The following is a 19,412-nucleotide window of genomic DNA, read 5'->3' on the forward strand; positions in this document are numbered from 1 at the left end:
GTCCTGTTCATCCAGAGGCAACGCCACCACTCACTGTTCATCCACCCCCCCCCCCGCAACGCTCACTGTTCATCCCATCGATCGGCTTCAGTTAGCAGCAGTAGCGAAGGAATCGCTCGATCGGGTTCAGTTAACAGCCATCGATCGATCGCTCGGGTTCAGTAACGCGTAGCCTGCAGTGCAATCGCTCGGGTTCAGTTAGAGCCCAATGCCTCGCTCGGGTTCAATTAGAGCCAACGCCTCGCACACATGCGCGTACGTGTACGAGAGAAACGTGCATCGCTCGGCCCCCGACCTCCCACCGTAACCGGGAACTCCCTGAAATTTTCCTCGCCCTCGCTTCTACCACGGGTTTTTCCATCATGGACAGCCCAAAGAATGTCATGCAGCTGCGTCTCTGGCCCACCCAGGACGAAAAGCCCATTTTCTGTCATGATTTTTTGTCATAGAAGTAGGAGCCCACCACATATATGATGATACCGGGTTTTGTCACAATTATCGTCATAGAAGTGTCATATGTATGACAGAAAAAATTCATTTGGCCCAAAATGTCACAGATGTGTCTTTTTTTTGTAGTGATTGTTGCAACCAAGCATATGATAGGAAAAAATAATCCAAGAATTGGATGCAACACACAAGGCATATATATCATGATGCATGGGACGGTGAAAATGACAAGTCGAAGAAAGATCTCTAACATGTGTGCAATCAAGTGGTCCAAGATGAATAATAAGTCTCATGGTGCAAGCAACACAAGTAGTATGATCCGCAATATCCATGTTCAGGAAAGATGTCACCTCGAAGGCGTGTCCTTGTGCATTCTTCACAATGTCGAAGTGGTAGGAAAGGTGGTGTAGAAGTGAGTCATGGTCGAATGTATGAGGCTCGCTCTCAAGAGCTCGAATGGTCATCTCACGTGACGTGGAAGTCGACACAAATTCCAAGTATCCTACACATGCACACAACAAAACAAAGAACGTATGCGCATGGTAGATAAACACATCATCCATCATGATGGTTCTCTTCTCTTGCACATAACCATTAGAAGCACAAGTGCATGAATAATACGATGCAACAATGGCTATATTCATGGCACTAGGTATATGGTGCAAAGAGGTAAGACAAGCATGTTTCACAAGAAATAGGTCAAAATCTCCAAATGTATGTGAGAATTCTATGGGGGAAATCTCATTAGCAAGAGGTAAGTCATTGTTGCACTCACTATATGTCAAATCATCTAGCATGAGAGAGGAAACATATGGATATATGTGACAAGAAGCAATAACAATCATGTGCAAAGCATGTAGATGGTTGTCATCAACCGCATGAAATAAGCAAGTATGAATCATTGATGATGCAACATAAGCAAGCATATCAATCATGTCGTGCAAACTATTGGAGCAAAGATGAAACACATTAGATGAAATCATGGCAATCATGTCATGTGAGAAAATAATAGATATAGGTAATGCACATGACATATCGCACGTATGAACACAAAGCAAGATCAATGTATCTTCATAGGAATGGATCACAAAGGAAACATGGCAAGAACAAGCAATATCTCCACCAAGCTTGCAGATACACATACAAGTAGTAGAATCAATCATCATGTGTAATGCAAAGCATGGGTCATAAATGCATGGGATAGGCATATGAATAAGCATGTCATGCAAAGTGAACATGGCAAGATGGGCATAAAATATGTAATGGACAATAACCCATAGCCAAGTGAGGGCCATGTAGAAGAAATGCGCGAAGTCATTGCGCGAAGAGAGCGGTGGTAAGAACAATCCACAGTATCCCAAATCATCATTGCTCTCTAGAGCTCATTTCGTCAAATCATGGGATTGTGAAGTTGACAAGTATTCATGAGTACCTACACAAAACAAAGACAAAGGGAAAATTGTGTGTGCCTGGTATATGTACACATCATCCATTATGATGCATACGTGCATGTGTTGGTTAGCACAAAATATCCAATGCTCAAATAAATGAGATGTGTGATATAGAAAAATGTCATCCATCATGAGAGGTTTGTTTTTATGTATAACATGATTGGGATGTGAATGTAGCATACAAGTATATGGCACATCAATATCATTTTCATTCATGGGGGGCATATTGTGCACATAAGTATGAGGATCATGCAATGGACGGGATGAATCAAAATCTCCTAAGATGTATGAGGAAACTATGGGGGGTGTCCTCATGAGCAATAGTGGAAACATCATATGGAGAAAATTGAGAACATCGAAAACAATGCATATTCGAAGCTAGGTCGTCATGGCATGGCATATGAGATAAATGATGCAAAGGAAGCATATCAATATCCTCAGAAGAAAAACAAATGCCAATAACCATGGGCTTGTCATCTATGCCATATGTGAAAATTGGGTTAATTTTAATGTTATATGCATAGTCACTATGAAGAGATTGCAAATATGACATATGGTTGATCTCATGCATAGCATATCATTGGTACAGCGACGTCCTAAACAAACGGTTTAAAATCCCTTTGCGCGACGGCATTTGGAACCGTCGCCAAGTGAGTGTGGGCGATAGGGGGGGGGGCCCTTCCCACATGACCCAGAAATCGTCGAGGATAGGCCCTCGTGGGACCCAGGCTGGGGCCGTGTGGGATCAGGCGAGGCATGGAAACCCAATAATTTCCGTAGGTATGTACATCCCACACGGCGAATCCTAGAAATCATTTCCGTAGGTATGTACATCCCACACAGTGAATCCCAGAAATCATTTCCGTAGGTATGTACATCCCACACAGTGAATCCCAGAAATCATTTCCATAGGTATGTTCATCCCACACGGTGAATCCTAGAAATCATTTCCGTAGGTATGTACATCCCACACGGTGAATCCTAGAAAATCATTTCCGTAGGTATGTACATCCCACATAGTTCTTTGTGTGGAAACGTGTGTGCGAGGTGGCCTAACACAAACAGTTCGCTGCCGGAAGCCGTGTGTGATTGTTAGTTGATCGAACACACCTACTTTCTAGAAACCTGCGGGTTGTTTGAGTTCATCGCCCACGGTGCTGTCTGAGAAACCATTTGCAATAGAAACCCCAATAAGCAGGGTAATTAGCCTATTATTTGTAACACCCTGGATGTAACTTGCCATATTTGTACTTTGACTCTTGCCATTTCCGGCTCTAAGTTATGAGATTCCCTTGTGGTTGGGTTTTGACTTCGTTTTGCATTTTGTTCATGTCATGCATTTCATATCATATCATCATGTGCATCTCATTTGCATACGTGTTCGTCTCATGCATCCGAGCTTTTTCCCCGTTGTCCGTTTCGCAATCCGACACTCTTTCATGCACCGGCGTCCCCCTCTTGTCTCTTTTTGTGAGCGGGTGTTAAACGTTCTCGGAATGGACCGAGATTTGCCAAGCGGCCTTGGTACACCACCGGTAGACCGCCTGTCAAATTTTGTGTCATTTGGAGTCCGTTTGAGGCCCCAACGGTTAACCGGGTAACCGGAAAGGCCTTGTGTGTGTTGCAGCCCAACACCCCTCCAAAATGGCCCAATAACCCATCCAAACCTCTTCCATGTCCTCCACCGTTGGATCACGATCGCGTGGCCGAAAACTACACTCCATTTGGACACACCAACCTCCTCCTACCTATAAATTGGGGCTCCCTCAGAATTTTTTGCGCAGACAAACCCTAGCCTCGCTCCCTCTCTGCCACCGGACGTGTCCGCCGGCGCCGAACACGTCCACCGCCACTGCGCCCAGCCAATCTCCGCCCGCCACGTGTCCCGCTGCCTCCCACCGTGCGCCAGCCACCGCGTCCCATCACTGGCCCCCGCGGGCCCGCGCGTCCGCCGCCCGCTCTCCTCCGCCTGCGCCCGCGCGCCCCGCCGCCGTCCGCCCTTGACTCCGCTGCACCGGTCGCCGCCTCCGCCGAGCGCGCCCCGTCGCCGCCGCACCGGAGCTCCTCGCCGGCAGCCGCTCCTCCTCACCAGCACCGCAGCGCGCCACGGCGAGCCTGCGGCGGATCCGGCGTCCCGGCCTCCCCTTCCTCCTCTCCGACCTCTTCTTTGCCGTTCCCGACAAACTCTGGCCATCGCGGCGATCTCACACGAAGATCCACATCGATCCTCGGTTCGCGTGCAAGTCAACCCTAGATCCATCCGGGAGGTCGATTTTTCCCTAAGTCTTTTTCCCTGCACACATTTTATGCCCCTGTTCATCATGCCATAACTCTGTGATCGTAGCTCCGTTTCATGCGCATGATATATCAAAATGTTCATCATGAGATGCTCTGCAATTTGTTCCATTGTGGCATGCTTGTTTGTGTCCATATGGATGCCCAAATCATGGATGCAAGAGTGCTATAAATTTTTAGGTGTTGTTACTTATCAGAGTATGAGGAATTGTCATTTTTGTCACATTTGATGTGTGCTTCTTATCGCCATGAGCTCTACAGGTTTTTTGATATATGCCATGCCATCTTTACAGGGGTGCTTGCCATGTATTTTTTTTATCTTTGTGGTGACTAGCACAAGCATGCAAAGTAGCCTTCATGATATTGCTGATTTGTGGGACTTAGGATTTTACCAAGTCATTTTCCTGCTGTTATTTTTATGCCATGTAAACTTGATGCTACAGTGAGTTCCATGCTTGTTTTGAGTATCTTCAGTAAGGGTGTTTTCGACATATGGTTATGATCTATCCATCCATGGCCCTGTTTGCAATTATGGAGTGCCCTAACAAGTCTTAATCTTGCTCTACTTTTGCTATAAAATGTTCCTGGCAGATTGTTTACATGTTAATCAGTTTTGTCATGGTTGTTGTAGTTGATCCATGCATGCTATGAACTTTTTCTTGCCATGGTTAGCTTCATGAACATGTCTTCTTGCTGGTAGTATACTTATCGTGTCATGTCATGCCCTGTGGTGAGTGATTTGAGCTCAAAAAGATGCCTTCATAATTCTGTTTATGCCATGCTCTGTTTTCTGCTAAGTCTGAAACTATTAATAAAACTTGCTATGTTTACATGGGTGTCATCATATCTTATGTGCCTTTTTGGCTTATGGTTAGTAAGGGACTTTTGTTCTATGATTTGAGTAGATTCATGTCATGCCTTTGTTTGCTATGATCTGTTCCTGTATCATGTTGTTTGCTTGATCTAAACTTGGCTTCCTGATGTTAATTCCTGGCATGTTAGTATATTTCACTAAGTCTGTGAAGCTGATATCTTTTGCACCTTTGCCATGCTTGTTTGAACCTGCTCTTGTGTGATTTAGCCATAGCTCATTGTTCATCTTTTGTCAAGCATCTTGATTAGATCACTGCCATGTGCTTTGTTTCTATGCTGGAGTGCAGTAGCTTAGTTTCTTGTTGCATTCTAGGTGGCATTCTGCTGTTAATCGCAGAATTGTGTCATTCTTGTTTTGCTTGCATTTTGCAAACCGTGCATCCGATTCCAGTGATCTTTATATCAATTTCAACCGAAATCATCTCATCTTTCCAGAGGCACACTTGGTTTGCCAAGTTGATGCCTTGATCAATCTTTTCCTTCCAAAGCACGCATATGCATTGCATATCACATCTCGCATATCATGCCAGGTTTTGCATCATGTTGATTGTGCACTGCACCGTGATTGATTGTTGGTCCTTTTTCTTGTGTTCTTTCTTTGGGTAGAGCCGAGAGACGAGTACATGATCGAGGAACCTGTTGAGTACGCTAACGAGGATCAAACTTTCGTCATCTCTGAGAACATTGCAAGCAAGATGACCATACCCTCGAAATCACTTCTATCTTTGCTTGCTAGTTTCTCGCTCTTTTTGCTATGTCGCGATACCTACCACATGCTATATCATGCCTGCCATATTGCCATGAAAAGCCTCTAACCCACCTTTCCTAGCAAACCGTTGTTTGGCTATGTTACCGCTTTGCTCAGCCCCTCTTATAGCGTTGCTAGTTGTAGGTGAAGTTGGAGTTTGTTCCTTGTTGGAACATGGATATTGTTGGGATATCATTATTATATCTTGTTCACTTTAATGCACCCATATACTTGGTAAAGGGTGGAAGGCTCGGCCTTATGCCTGGTGTTCCACTCTTGCCGCCCTAGTTTCCGTCATACCGGTGTTATGTTCCTTGATTTTGCGTTCCTTACGCGGTTGGGTGTTATGGGAACCCCTTGACAGTTCGCTTTGAATAAAACTCCTCCAGCAAGGCCCAACCTTGGTTTTACCATTTCCACCTAAGCCTTTTCCCTTGGGTTCCGCGGACACAAGGGTCATCTTTATTTTAAACCCCCGGGCCAGTGCTCCTCTAAGTGTTGGTCCAAAACAGAGCCACTTGCAGCGCCACCTCGGGGAAACTTGAGGGTTGGTTTTAGTTGTACGTAGTGTTCATCCGGTGTGCCCTGAGAATGAGATATGTGCAGCTCCTATCGGGATTTGTCAGCACATCGGGAGGCTTTGCTGGTCTTGTTTTACCTTTATCGAAATGTCTTGTAACCGGGATTCCGAGTCTGATCGGGTCTTCCTCGGAGAAGGAATATCCTTCGTTGACCATGAGGATTGTGATGGGCTAAGTTGGGACACCCCTGCAGGGTTTGGAACTTTTGAAAGCCGTGCCCGCTATTATGGGCAGATGGGAATTTGTTAATATCCGGTTGTAGAAAACTTGACACTTAACTTAATTAAAATGAATCAACCGTGCGTGTAGCCGTGATGGTCTCTTTTCGGCGGAGTCCGGTAATAGAACATGGTCTCGTGTTATGCTTGAACGTAAGTAGCTTCAGGATCACTTCTTGATCACTATTAGCTTCTCGACTATGCTTTGCTTCTCTTCTCGCTCTCATTCGTGTATGTTAGCCACCATATATGCTTAGTGCTTTGCTACAGCTCCACCTCACTACCCTTTCCTACCCGCAAGCTTAAATAGTTTTGATCGCGAGGGTGTGAGATTGCTGAGTCCTCATGACTCACAGATACTTCCAAACAGATGCAGGTGCCGATGATGCCAGTGCAGGGGACGCTACCGAACTCAAGTGGGAGTTCGACGAGGATTCGGGTCGTTACTATGTTTCTTTTCTGAATGATCAGTAGAGGAGCCTAGTTGGGTCGATCGGGGATCTAGCATTTGGGGTTGTCTTTCTTTATTTTGGTTCTGTAGTCGGACCTTGATTGTATTCTGGATGATGTATGATATATTTATGTATTGTGTGAAGTGGCGATTGTAAGCCAACTCTTTATCCCTTTCTTATTCAATACATGGGATGTGTAAAGATTACCCCTCTTGCGACATGCCTACCATGCGGCTATGCCTCTAAGTCGTGCCCTGACACGTGGGAGATATAGCCGCATTGTGGGTGTTACATTATTGATAATCCATGTACTAATCAAACTGATATTTCTTATAAAACACGCCAGATATTTCATATCCGTATAAAAGCAACCAGGATTTCATAATCGAATTACATCAGATAGCTTGGGCACTCAGTTACGCCATTACACAACAGCACCAAGTTTCACATACAGCATCAAAAACCTTTGGAAAGTAGCATCATACACGGTAAATAGACAAATGAATCTCATTTGGGAGACTACAGAAGCGGAAGGAAAATATTGAGCCTTCAGTGATGTTGAATGTCCTTGCAACTTTAGGCTAATGGCTATGGATAATTGCCCGCCCAACCTTCGTCCTCTTCAGCAAGACTTCAATATTGTACCATGCATGTTGAATGAATACCTTCCTCGCCTCTTGACCATGCAGGTGGTTTGAGAGGTAATCATCGGTGAACTGCTTTGAAAAGTACTAAAAACAAAGCTACGCATAAATCGCTGTTGTAAATTTTGAAATGGCGCAAGGGTAAAAATAAGGTAAAAGAGTTGGTACCATCCTATAGTTGAGTGATGTATTCTTCATTGTGCAAACAAAGATCTTGCTGTTATTCGTCGCAAGTTTCTTCATCCTAACAATCTTTCTGAGTTTCTTGACTTGACTGATATTCATGGACATCTCATTTCCCCATATGCAAAATGGGTCGAACAGTGGGTCTAAGCCTCTGACAGCAGGACCTACATGTGCAAGACCAAATTGTAAGAAACCTAAATATTATAATGATTCCTGCAACTGCACAATAATGTGCTATTAGCCAAAGGACCCTGCTTGAACAAACCTTGATGGTAAACTGCAGTGTCTCCCATTGTTTCCCTGCAACACACATAAGGAATATCTTGATCAGGTTAACTAAGAGTTGCCATACTATCAGTAGAATATGTATTGAGTACAGCCAAATTCGATTGGTGTCACATGCATAACAATACAAAATTGTACCCACAACAAATGAAAATCAACTTGGAGTACTGAACCAAACAGTTAAATGGACAACAGACCAAATGAACCAAACTAGTTAACTGAGCATGACATTGCAGAATAGAAACATGTACTAGAAGATAAGACAGTTAACAAAACAAAGAATGCTTGACAACAGTACTACAAAATGTAGCAATTGTTGGACCAAAGTGTTAACTGAACATTATATTTCAGAGGACCAAACTGTTAACTGAACATCAGATTGCATATTAACATTACAAAGGACAAATCACTAGAAGGCACTGGTGGTGGCCTCGAGAAACATCACGAACTATATTTTAAACTAGACAACCGCGCGGCGGTGTTGACGGTGGCCTTGAGGACGAGGTGCTCCTCGAAGATCTGGCAGTCGACACGCATGTCAGCCATAGCAACCTCGTTCGCGCGTGCGGCCACATGCTACTCAACTCCATGTTATACTGCGTGTAAAATGGCTGTGGGCAACGCTTAATTGGAGGAGGGGGCAGTGATTTTGGTGGAAGGTGTCGCTCCATCAGTCGAGGCATGTGGGATGGGAAAGGAGGAGGATGGTGTGGGTGGGGTGTGGATTACCTGACCATATTGACGAGGTCGCGCAGTAAGAAGAAGGGTAGGCGGCGAGGAGGCCGTGCAGCAAGAAGAAGGGTCGCTGGAGAGGAGGCGACACTGCAAGAAGAAGGTCGCCGGCGAGGAGGCGGCGCTGCAAGAAGAAGGGTAGCCGACGAGGAGGCGGTGCTGCAAGAAGAAGGGTCGCCGGCGAGGAGGCTGAGCTGCCAGTAAGCAGCAGTGAAGGTTTGAACCTGGAAAGCAAGGAGGAATAGTGGAACTGTGTCTTTTGGTAGGAGGGAGGGGCCAGGGAGATAGATATTTCCGCGGTCGCAAAAAAATTCGCTCGGTGCCGCGAGAAATTGGCGCGCAAGTGTGGTTCAAACGGGGGCGGTCGACTTTAGACGACGAAGCTTCCTGCGTAAGCCAGACAAGACGGTGCGCTAAGATATTTTATATCGCATCCCACATGATTCTTTCTAATAAACTGTTTGTGGTATACCTGATTTTTTCATTATGTTTAGAAAGACAAAATGGTGTTACGGAGGGAAAGGATGGTGCTTGAATTGCTAGAACATTTACGTATAGTGAACATGCAACTAGTACATGAGTGTCGTGTTTAAATTTGGAATTATTCCGGGTTCGTTTGGCATTTTTATGCATTAATTGAGTTTCTAGGCATTTAATGTGCATAATTCAAATTTGAACTACAAGCACATGCTCCAATGCACCAAAGTTTGTTGAAAATCACATCTGTGTCTTTGGGTGAATTTCTAGGTCCCATGGAAGACATGGGAACAAAATTCAAACATCTAGGTGTCGTGGCTCAGCCGGAATGATTGAGAAACTTGGTTTATTTAATTCTTGTAAATCCAAAACACGGCTGAAAATCATGAAACTTGGCATGGTGTCATGACATGGCACCAACATGCTGCAGTAATTTTTTTGGCTGAATTGGGACAAGCTTTGGTGTAAGCTTCTTGCAAACCAGAGCTTCCCTCAAGAAGGCTCCTGTTTCTGAGAGGGAAGGTGTCACCTCCGTGTGCGGAACGACATACGTACACTGCCTTCTCCTGCCTTAATATTTTTACACAGGCAGATTAGACCAAATAGAAGTATCGTGCTAAATTTTGGAATTATTCTGTGTTCGTTTGGCCTTTTTTATACATTAATTGAGTTTATGGGCATTTAATGTGCATAATTCAAATTTGAACTACAAGCACGTGTTCCAGTGCACCATAGTTGTTTGAAAAATCGCATGTGTGTCCTTGGGTGAATTTCTAGGTCCCATGCAAGAGATGGCAGTGAAATTCAAACATCTGGGCGTCGTGGCTCGGCCGTAAAGATTGAGAAACTTGGTTTTTTAATTCCTGTAATTCCAAAACACGCGTGAAGATCATGAAACTTGGCATGGTCTCATGACATGGCACGAACATGCTGCAGTAATTTTTTTGGCCGAATTGGGACAATCTTTGGTGTAAGCTTCTTGTAAACCGGAGCTTCCCTCAAGAAGGCTCGTGGTTCCGAGAGAGAACGTGTCACCTCCGTGTGCGAAATGACATACGTACACTGCCTTCTCCCACCTTAATTTTTTTGCAGATCCAGATTAGACCAAATAGAAGTACTGTGCTAAATTATGGAATTATTCCAGGCTCGTTTCGCCTTTTTTATACATTAATTGAGATTCTGGGCATTTAATGTGCATAATTCAAATTTGAACTACAAGCACAGGCTCCAGTGCACCAAAGTTGTTTCAAAAATCACATGTGTGTCCTTGGGTGAATTTCTAGGTCCCATGCAAGAGATTAGAGTGAAATTCAAACATCTGGGCGTCGTGGCTCGGCCTGAAAGATTGAGAAACTTGGTTTTTTAATTCCTATAATTCCAAAACACGCCTGAAAATCATGAAACTTGGCATGGTGTCATGACATGGCACGAACATGCTGTTGTAATTTTTTTGGCCCAATTGGGACAAGCTTTGGTCTAAGCTTCTTGCAAACCGGAGCTTCCCTCAAGAAGGCTCGTGGTTCCGAGAGGGAACGTGTCACCTCCGTGTGCGAAACGACATACGTACACTGCCTTCTCCCGCCTTAATTTTTTTACACAGCCAGATTAGACCAAATATAAGTACCGTGCTAAATTTTGGAATTATTCCGGGCTCGTTTCGCCTTTTTTATACATTAATTGAGTTTTTGGGCATTTAATGTGCATAATTCAAATTTGAACTACAAGCACATGCTCCAGTGCACCAAAGTTGTTTGAAAAATCATGTGTGTCCTTGGGTGAATTTCTAGGTCCCATGCAAGAGATGGGTGTGAAATTCAAATATCTGGGCATCATGCCTCGGCCGAAAAGATTGAGAAGCTTGGTTTTTTAATTCCTGTAATTCCAAGACACGCCTGAAAATCATGAAACTTGGCATGGTGTCATGACATGGCACCAACATGTTGCGGTAATATTTTTGGCCGAATTGGGACAAGCTTTGGTGAAGCTTCTTGCAAACCGGAGCTTCCCTCAAGAAGGCTCCTGGTTCCGAGAGGGAACGTGTCACCTCCGTGTGCGAAATGACATACGTATACTGCCTTCTCCCGCCTTATTTTTTTACACAGCTAGATTAGACCAATTAGAAGTACTGTGCTAAATTTTGGAATTATTCCATGTTTGTTTGGCTTTTTTATACATTAATTGAGTTTCTAGGCATTTAATGTGCATAATAAAAATTTGAACTACAAGCACGTGCTCCAGTGCACCATAGTTGATTGAAAAATCACATGTGTGTCTTTGGGTGAATTTTTAGGTCCCATGGAAGAGATGGGAGTGAAATTCAAACATCTGGGCATCGTGGCTCAGCCGGAAAGATTGAGAAACTTGGTTTTTTAAGTCCTGTAATTCCAAAACACGCCTGAAAATCATGAAGCTTGGCATGATGTCATGACATGGCACCAACATGTTTTGATAATTTTTTGCCCGAATTGGGCAAGCTTTGGTGTAAGCTTCTTGCAAACCGGAGCTTCCCTCAAGAAGACTAGTGGTTCTGACAGGGAACGTGTCACCTCCGTCTGTGAAACGACATACGTACACTGCCTTCTCCCACTTTAATTTTTTTACACAGCCAGATTAGACCAAATAGAAGTACCGTGCTAAATTTTGGAATTATTACGGCTTTGTTTGGCCTTTTTTATACATTAATTGAGTTTCTGGGCATTTAATGTGCATAATTCAAATTTGAACTACAAGTACATGCTCCAGTGCACCAAAGTTGTTTGAAAAATCACATGTGTGTCCTTGGGTGAATTTCTAGGTCCCATGCAAGAGATGGGAGTGAAATTCAAACATCTGGGCGTCGTGGCTCGGCCGAAAAGATTGAGAAACTTGGTTTTTTAATTCATGTAATTCCAAAACACGCCTGAAAATCATGAAACTTGGCATGGTCTCATGACATGGCACCAACATGCTGTGGTAATTTTTCTGTCCGATTTGCAAAGGCGCACACATTAACAATCAACAAAGTCATTTTGGAACACGTGTTATCATGTTACAAATCGGAAATGCAAGTATTATTGAAACCGTGAGCGTTCGACCTAACAATTACGTGCGTCCACGCGTCCCCTTTTTTTATTGGCTAGAAGGTGCCATGCGGGGTTGCTATTTGAGTACGGGAGGCGTGCGATCAGACCCCTGCGCGTGCTCATCGGGAGTTGAGCCCTTTTGACCGCTACCCGCCGCGCACCTCCCTCCCAACGTCTCCATTAATGGCGCCCGAGCACCTCTTCTACGGCGGGGCTATATGTCTCACTGGACTAAGATTTAAGAGAGGAAAATGAAAATATGAAAATAAAGTTCTGCACGGATCTTGTTGTAAGATCCGACGGACCTATATAGCATCGACTGCAACTTATAGCAAGCATGATGAATATAAGGATGATGACATCGGATAATAATTGTCTTACATATTTATAAACATAATTAAAAAAGCCACATGCGGCAATGCCCGATATACACAAGGGCAAAATAAGAAGGAAGCCACAACAGGAACTAATCTCCACGGCGGGCGGCGACAAGCTCTTTCTTTTCCTCAAGATGCTGGTTGAGAGTATCCACGGGTTCCTCCACCAGCCTTTTGCGCTCGATGCACAGCATGACATTCTTTTCCATAAGTTTCTCGACGATGGCGCTGGTCCTCTTCAACAAGGTAGTGGTCTGCTCCTGCTGCTCCACACTTCCAACGATCTTCGCCCTTAGCAGGTCACGCTCGGCCTGGAGCTTCGCATTGCTCTCATTTAGTTGCCTGATGACGTCGGTAGACTGTTCAAACGAGGCTTGCAGGTCATCCTGCAACCTCTCCCACCTGGAGATCTGATCCATCTGCCTGAGGACGAGGGCACGCATGCGCCTGTAAGAGTCCTCGCCTGCCTGCGAGGCAATTTCCCAGGCCACCGCGGCATGGGAGGGCATCTCTGCTGCATTCACGGCGTGGCGGGACATCTCTTCTGCTTCCGTGGCATGGCCGGACCAGTCTGCTACATCAACGGTGTGGCGGGTCCTCCGTGCTGCTTCGTCGGCGCGGCGGGACCTCTTTGCTGCTACGGCCGTGCGGCGGGACATGTTGGCTACTATCGCGGTGAGGCGGGACATCTCTCGTGCTCCCGCTTCCAGGCTCGCCTCTCCCTGGTCGCAATCTCTCGACCCAGAACTCACGCTGGCCATGGCAGACGCAAGGGAACGATGATGAATGACTTGTTTGTTTTTGACTTTTTGTGGATGAGGAGTTGAGGAGGAATGTGCAGTCATCTTGGAGTAGTAGTATTTATAACCACGTAGTACTACGCTCCTAAGTGGGAAACCGTTTAGGTTTTGATCGATGTGAACAGGTTTGCAATTTGGAATGTGACGGGACGCATGCTCAAAATTTATTGACGGTTATAAGTGCGGCACTATTCTCGGAAGGCGTAACGTGGGCACGTACACCTTCTCTGCCGCGTATGTGGCGCTTGCACCATAGGGTGCACCGCAATAGGCAATGTCAGCACACGTCTTTTAATTAGAACTAGATGATACCCCGCACGTTGCTGCGGGACTTTGTAGTTTTGATGAGCAGATTCAAAGAAAGGCAGATTGCTGTATGAATGAAAGTAAATATGGCTTGAAATGTTGAATACATTTACAGGTAAAGTAGACCTGAGTAGTTACCTAAGATATATGTTCCAAACAAACATTGAGAGAGGCATCATGAATAGCATACATTGATATAGTTGTTTAATCTGCTAAGGAAGCAGTACTGTACATAAATAGCATACATTGATATAGTTGTTTAAACTGCTAAGGAAGCAGTACTGTACATAAATAGAACTAAAATTTATTTGCTTATACTGGAATGATAACTTTTTCTGAAAGGCTTATAGCTGTAGGTTATACCTTGTCTAGAAATTTTCTTCATAGATGATCTTATCTTTCTTATTCCTAGCAGAGCAACAATAAGAATCTGGGCTGTACTTGGCATTCTTGATTCTTCAAAGAAACTGAAATGGGAGAATGGACTCTTCATATTTACTCGGAATATTATGGTTCATAGCCACCCCATTAAGATTGCTGATCGGGAGAAGCTGCAAGATCTCTTAGGAAAGTGAGGCACAACGGTGGGACAAAGTGTGCTTCGACAACTGTAAGGAAAGTAGTAAATACGACATCCCATAGAGCTAGGGAAACAACTTGCAGTGCTCAATGATTGCTCGACAGTCTGATGTTATCTTTTCGTTTTCTTTTTATAGTGTGCATGAAAATGAATTATGAAACTCAAGCCCTGCATGTACCATAACCATCCATGTTTTGTTGTTCTGATGTAGAAAATCAGATAGCACAGTTTAACAGTAACCCTAAAGAAACATCAATAAAGGTGAATTGATGGGATGGCAAATACTGCAAACATTCATTCATGTGCCAACATAATTACAGAAGGCAAGGAAAATAATAATAATCAATAAATGATATAGGATAACCTCACATTAAGTAGCAAGATATTGTACCAGGCAGTGGGAACTTCAAATTTCTGCCGGCACTATAAGAGAAACATACATGAAGGAAGCAAATGGCAGGATAATTTGAGTGATATAATAGAGGATTAAGGTAAGAGAGTAGTTACCTGGCCAGGAACAAATCCTGGTTATAATTGAAAGAAGAAAGTAGTATGGGGTCGGCAAATGTCTATGATACGCAAGTGAGACATGGATCTTCATGGTGCATCCACAACAACCTGGAGGAACCACATTATGAAACGCTTCATAGGTGCTCAAGGAGCGCTGAGTCGACGCATCCTTCTAATTAACACACACTGTCCGAAAACAATTGTACTCCAGAATTTTCGTTTCTGGTAAAATCATGTATCATGGTAACCCTGTAGTATACCTTATCGGACCAGTAAAGATGTATAGAGATAAGAAACAAATTATGTTCATTAACATCACATAGCAAATTTAGAATGGTCAGCGAAGAGCATGCTTCAAATCTGGTTCTGCCCTTGATCTTCACGGTCAATCAATATCACCAACATGGCTACACCTCTATGTCATTAGAGATTTCAGCAATAATGCACTTGTAGCTTCTCTTATATTTACTGTACCTTTAATCAATAACTGAACCATGATGTGCGTTCTACAGATTCTGTTAAAACTTGAATCTTGACTTAATATCAATTAACAACTACTGAAAGTGGTTCAAGAAATGAACCAAATAATGTAGGTTACCACTATTTATCAAAAAGGTACTACTTGTGAGATCAAGGACTAAATATCAAGAGATCCTGCATTTCCAATAGCTAGAATAATCAAGAGAAGAAACATCATTAACCTAATAGGCAAAGCTCGCAGCCGTGGTGAAGAGGGTTTTTATGAACCCTTTTTGTAAGCTGATGACGACGGCAAGTGATGTGACGGTGGCCGACTGCGATGATGGCACTGCTTCGCGTCCCATCCCGTCGGTAGTGTCCCGTGATGGAGAGCTCAGGTCAAGCCGGTGGCAGATGCCCATGTACGAGTGAGGCGCGAGAGTGAGTGAGAGACATACCAGTGAAGAAGATCTTGATGGACTGGGTGATGCCAAACAGAGTCAGGCAGGAGAAAAAGGGCGACTCCGCGGACAGCGGCTGCGACACGGAGGCGGGTTGCTGGGTCTCCTATCTATGGTTGGCTAGTTCTAGAACCTTCCACACTATGGCTCCTCCTCGAGACCTGCCTGACAGGCAGGCGATGGGCGCCGACAGCGGTGATTTCAATTTAATCGTCACCAGCATCGTAATCGTAATCTTCTAATCGTTGTGCTGAGGACGGAAGCATGAAGGTTGGGGAAGATGAACATTATTTGGTATGGAAATCAATGGTGAAGGAGCAGAGATGAATGGGTCGTATTAATACAGCAGTGGAAGAAATCCAAGCAAGGGAAAGAATTGATTCCTCCATCGTGCGGGCCGGGGGCAACGAAAGGAAAAACTCTGATGTGGGCGGTTCAGCTGAAAGTTGGTAACAGACGCGACTATTGGGCTTGTTTTCCTTTTAGAAGAATAACTGTGAATGAGACGATTAGGCTTCGGTGCGCAGTATAAGACTGTTAGCCGTTTCTTTTGCATTTTTTTCATGGAGGATATGGCGGGCCAAACATTGCATGTCTCACGGCTGCATGCAGACGCATTGCAGTGGTGGAGAATGGATGACGTGGCCAAATGCTGATGTGGACAGCTTGCATGTTTAGATAAATAACATAGTGGGGGTGAACTTCTTAAGTATATAGGATGGGTGTGCCCGTCTAGAGCACACACGTTGATCTATCTAATTGTTTCAGTTTGTTGTGACTAATCGCAAACAGTTCCTCCATGTGAAGTGTATGCCATCAATCGCAAACACTTTGATCTGGCTTACCCGTTTCTGTTCTGTTGCCTAATTTTAAACAGTTAATCCTTATAAAGCGTATGCCCTCAATCACACACACCTTCATCTGGTTGCCCGTTTCTTTTGTGTTGCCTAATCACAAGCAGTTCATCCGAGTGAACCGTATGCTCTATATCGCACACGCCTTCATCAGGCTGCCCATTTCTTTTGTTCCCCCTCATCGCAAACAGTTCATTGGACTGAACCATATGCCCTGGATCGCACACGCAACTAGAATCTGAACCGTGTTTGATGCATCCTCCATCGCAAATGTTTTCACCTTTTTTGACGATTTTCATACAACACTGTTTGCAATTATGGCATCACACACGGTTTCTCGAAGGGTCTCTGATCATTGTGTCGCGTTAGCAGCATCCTGCAGTAGTGTATGACAAGTCAAGCGGATTGTCAAACATAATGTGACCAATAGAATTTTTACATGATATCCTATGGAACATAGCATCACAACTAGGTAATTCGACATGCTCAACATCATATTCATCATAAATGGGTGGCATATCGAAACAAGTAGAGGATGTAGTATGTGATGAATTCATAAGGTGATCAACATCATGTAAGCAATCATTTGCAAGATAGTCCACTAGTGGGACAAGTGAAGTACCATCACCTATGTTACCTTGGTCATTCCACTCAAGTGGTGTAGGTGAGGTATTAAAGACCAAATGGTGGTCATCATCTTCATCTTGATGGAACCATGTGGGGGGTGCATCATATTCCACCATGGCCATCATCTTGTCCAAAGGAAGAACGAAGTCGTCAAGGATGGGCGCATCATCATAAATGGGACCTAGCACCAAAGGAGAAGACACAATAGAGCTAGAGGTTCAATCGTTAGAAATCATAGTGGCCTCGCATGCCCAATCAACTATCACACTCTCTCTATGTGGTGGTTCACTCACTCCCTCAAAATAGGTGGACTCAATGTCACATATGGTGGAGTCACTCATCACACTCAAGTGGTGGGGGTTGTGGCTCTTCTCACATGGTAATTGTGGCAAATCATCATATATGGGGCTAGTGGTGAAGTCCCTCTCACTCTCAATATGGTGGCACAAGTCACTCAAGTCATCATAAGTCGCCGTGGTCGAAGGGAAAATCCCATGCTCAACCATCTTGTCGTCGTCGCCGTGGATGAAGGCCGAAGATGGCACATCATCGCTCTCCTCCATGAATGAAGGGAAAATCCCATGCTCGATCATCCCGTCACCGTCACTGTGGATGAAGGCCGATATAGTCGTACTCGTCGGAGGTAGGCGAAGATTCCGTACGTCTGAAGGCAAAGATGCCTTGATAACACTTGGCAAAGATGCCGATGTGGTGGGAGTAGTCATAGCTTCATCTTGCTGGTGCTCATCTCGCGGTCTTCTCTTGTGCTCATGACGGTTTTCTTGACGGTGCCGCGTGGTACTTGCATCTTGTGGCCGCTCCGAAGGTGTGCGACTTGAGCGTCTCGTACTTGATCCATTTGTTCCACCAACTTGGTGTCGATGTAGTCCCTTTTTCTTGCTTCACTTTGGTGAATGTCGACGGTGAGTCGTTCAATGCCATGCATTGCCCGTTGTAGTCCGAAGAGTGGTGTTTTGGTGATGTAGTTGTTCGCGCCATCGTTTTTGTGGAAGACCGGAGATGAAATGCCTTGCCTATCCATCACAAGACTCAAGCAAATGTGAGTGGAAGAAAGGAAAGAACTAGACCACTGTACCTTATCCAATGTTGAAGATGGATCAATGATCACTCAATAATGTATCAAGGAACAATTGGTACCGGATCTTGTCAATTCTCACACCTACACAAGTAAGGCTTATGGTGGAGCTCGGTGAGGATAGTGGCACAAAAATTTGATGCAAAATTTTAGCAAGAGTCAATAATGTCGGAAATGATTCACAAATTCGCAAGTGAAACAAGTAGACCAATAGCAATATGTGGCACACGGAAACACACACACGGATAGATAAATGGGGTTGTGCAACCAAGGAATGAGCACAAAATGTGGAATCCAAGGAAAACGCTCATGTTGCACAACTCAAGAGAGGCGCTAGCACGATTGCTCAATAGGAGGATATGACACTTGTGCACAACCTATAAGATGCCAAATGTATGAGCTTTCTATCCCAAGTATGCTATGTGTATGATGTTCCGGTGTTTTGCACACGATGATCCAAGATGAACAATATGGTAGTATGATATGCAATGTGGCGATGCTATGGCTATTGCTTACAAGCTCTTTGCTTTTTCTCTTCTTGCTTAAAAGCTTATTCTCTCTTTTTTTATATGGCCACTTATGCGAAATGCTCGAACCAAGATAGCAATTGTGTATATTCAGGAACAATCTTGTGACACAAGGGATGATATGATAGCAAGATGATAGCAATATGATATGGTATGTATGCAATGGAAGGTATGGATCACTAATGTGCACAAGTAACGTTGCCGGCAATACTCAATGGCTAGTCTCGATAGGCAAGTGACGCAAAATGGGCTAAGGGGTTAACAATATGTAATGGCAAGAATGAATGTACAATGATTGGATACCACTATACCAAGATGATATAGAGGTTACCGTTCTTGCTTACTGTTAGGTTGTTAAAATGGT

At 44.3% G+C, this 19,412-nt stretch overlaps 1 pseudogene; it reads right to left on the reverse strand.

Annotated features, from left to right (window-relative positions):
- Positions 1–912: 912 nt before the first annotated feature.
- LOC147978744 (uncharacterized) overlaps positions 913–19,412 on the reverse strand; it is an 88,592-nt pseudogene continuing 70,092 nt past the window's right edge.

The sequence above is a fragment of the Triticum urartu genome, chromosome 3A (genome assembly GCF_056163025.1).
Source record: "Triticum urartu cultivar PI428250 chromosome 3A, HENAU_Tu73, whole genome shotgun sequence".
Lineage (NCBI taxonomy): Eukaryota > Viridiplantae > Streptophyta > Magnoliopsida > Poales > Poaceae > Triticum > Triticum urartu.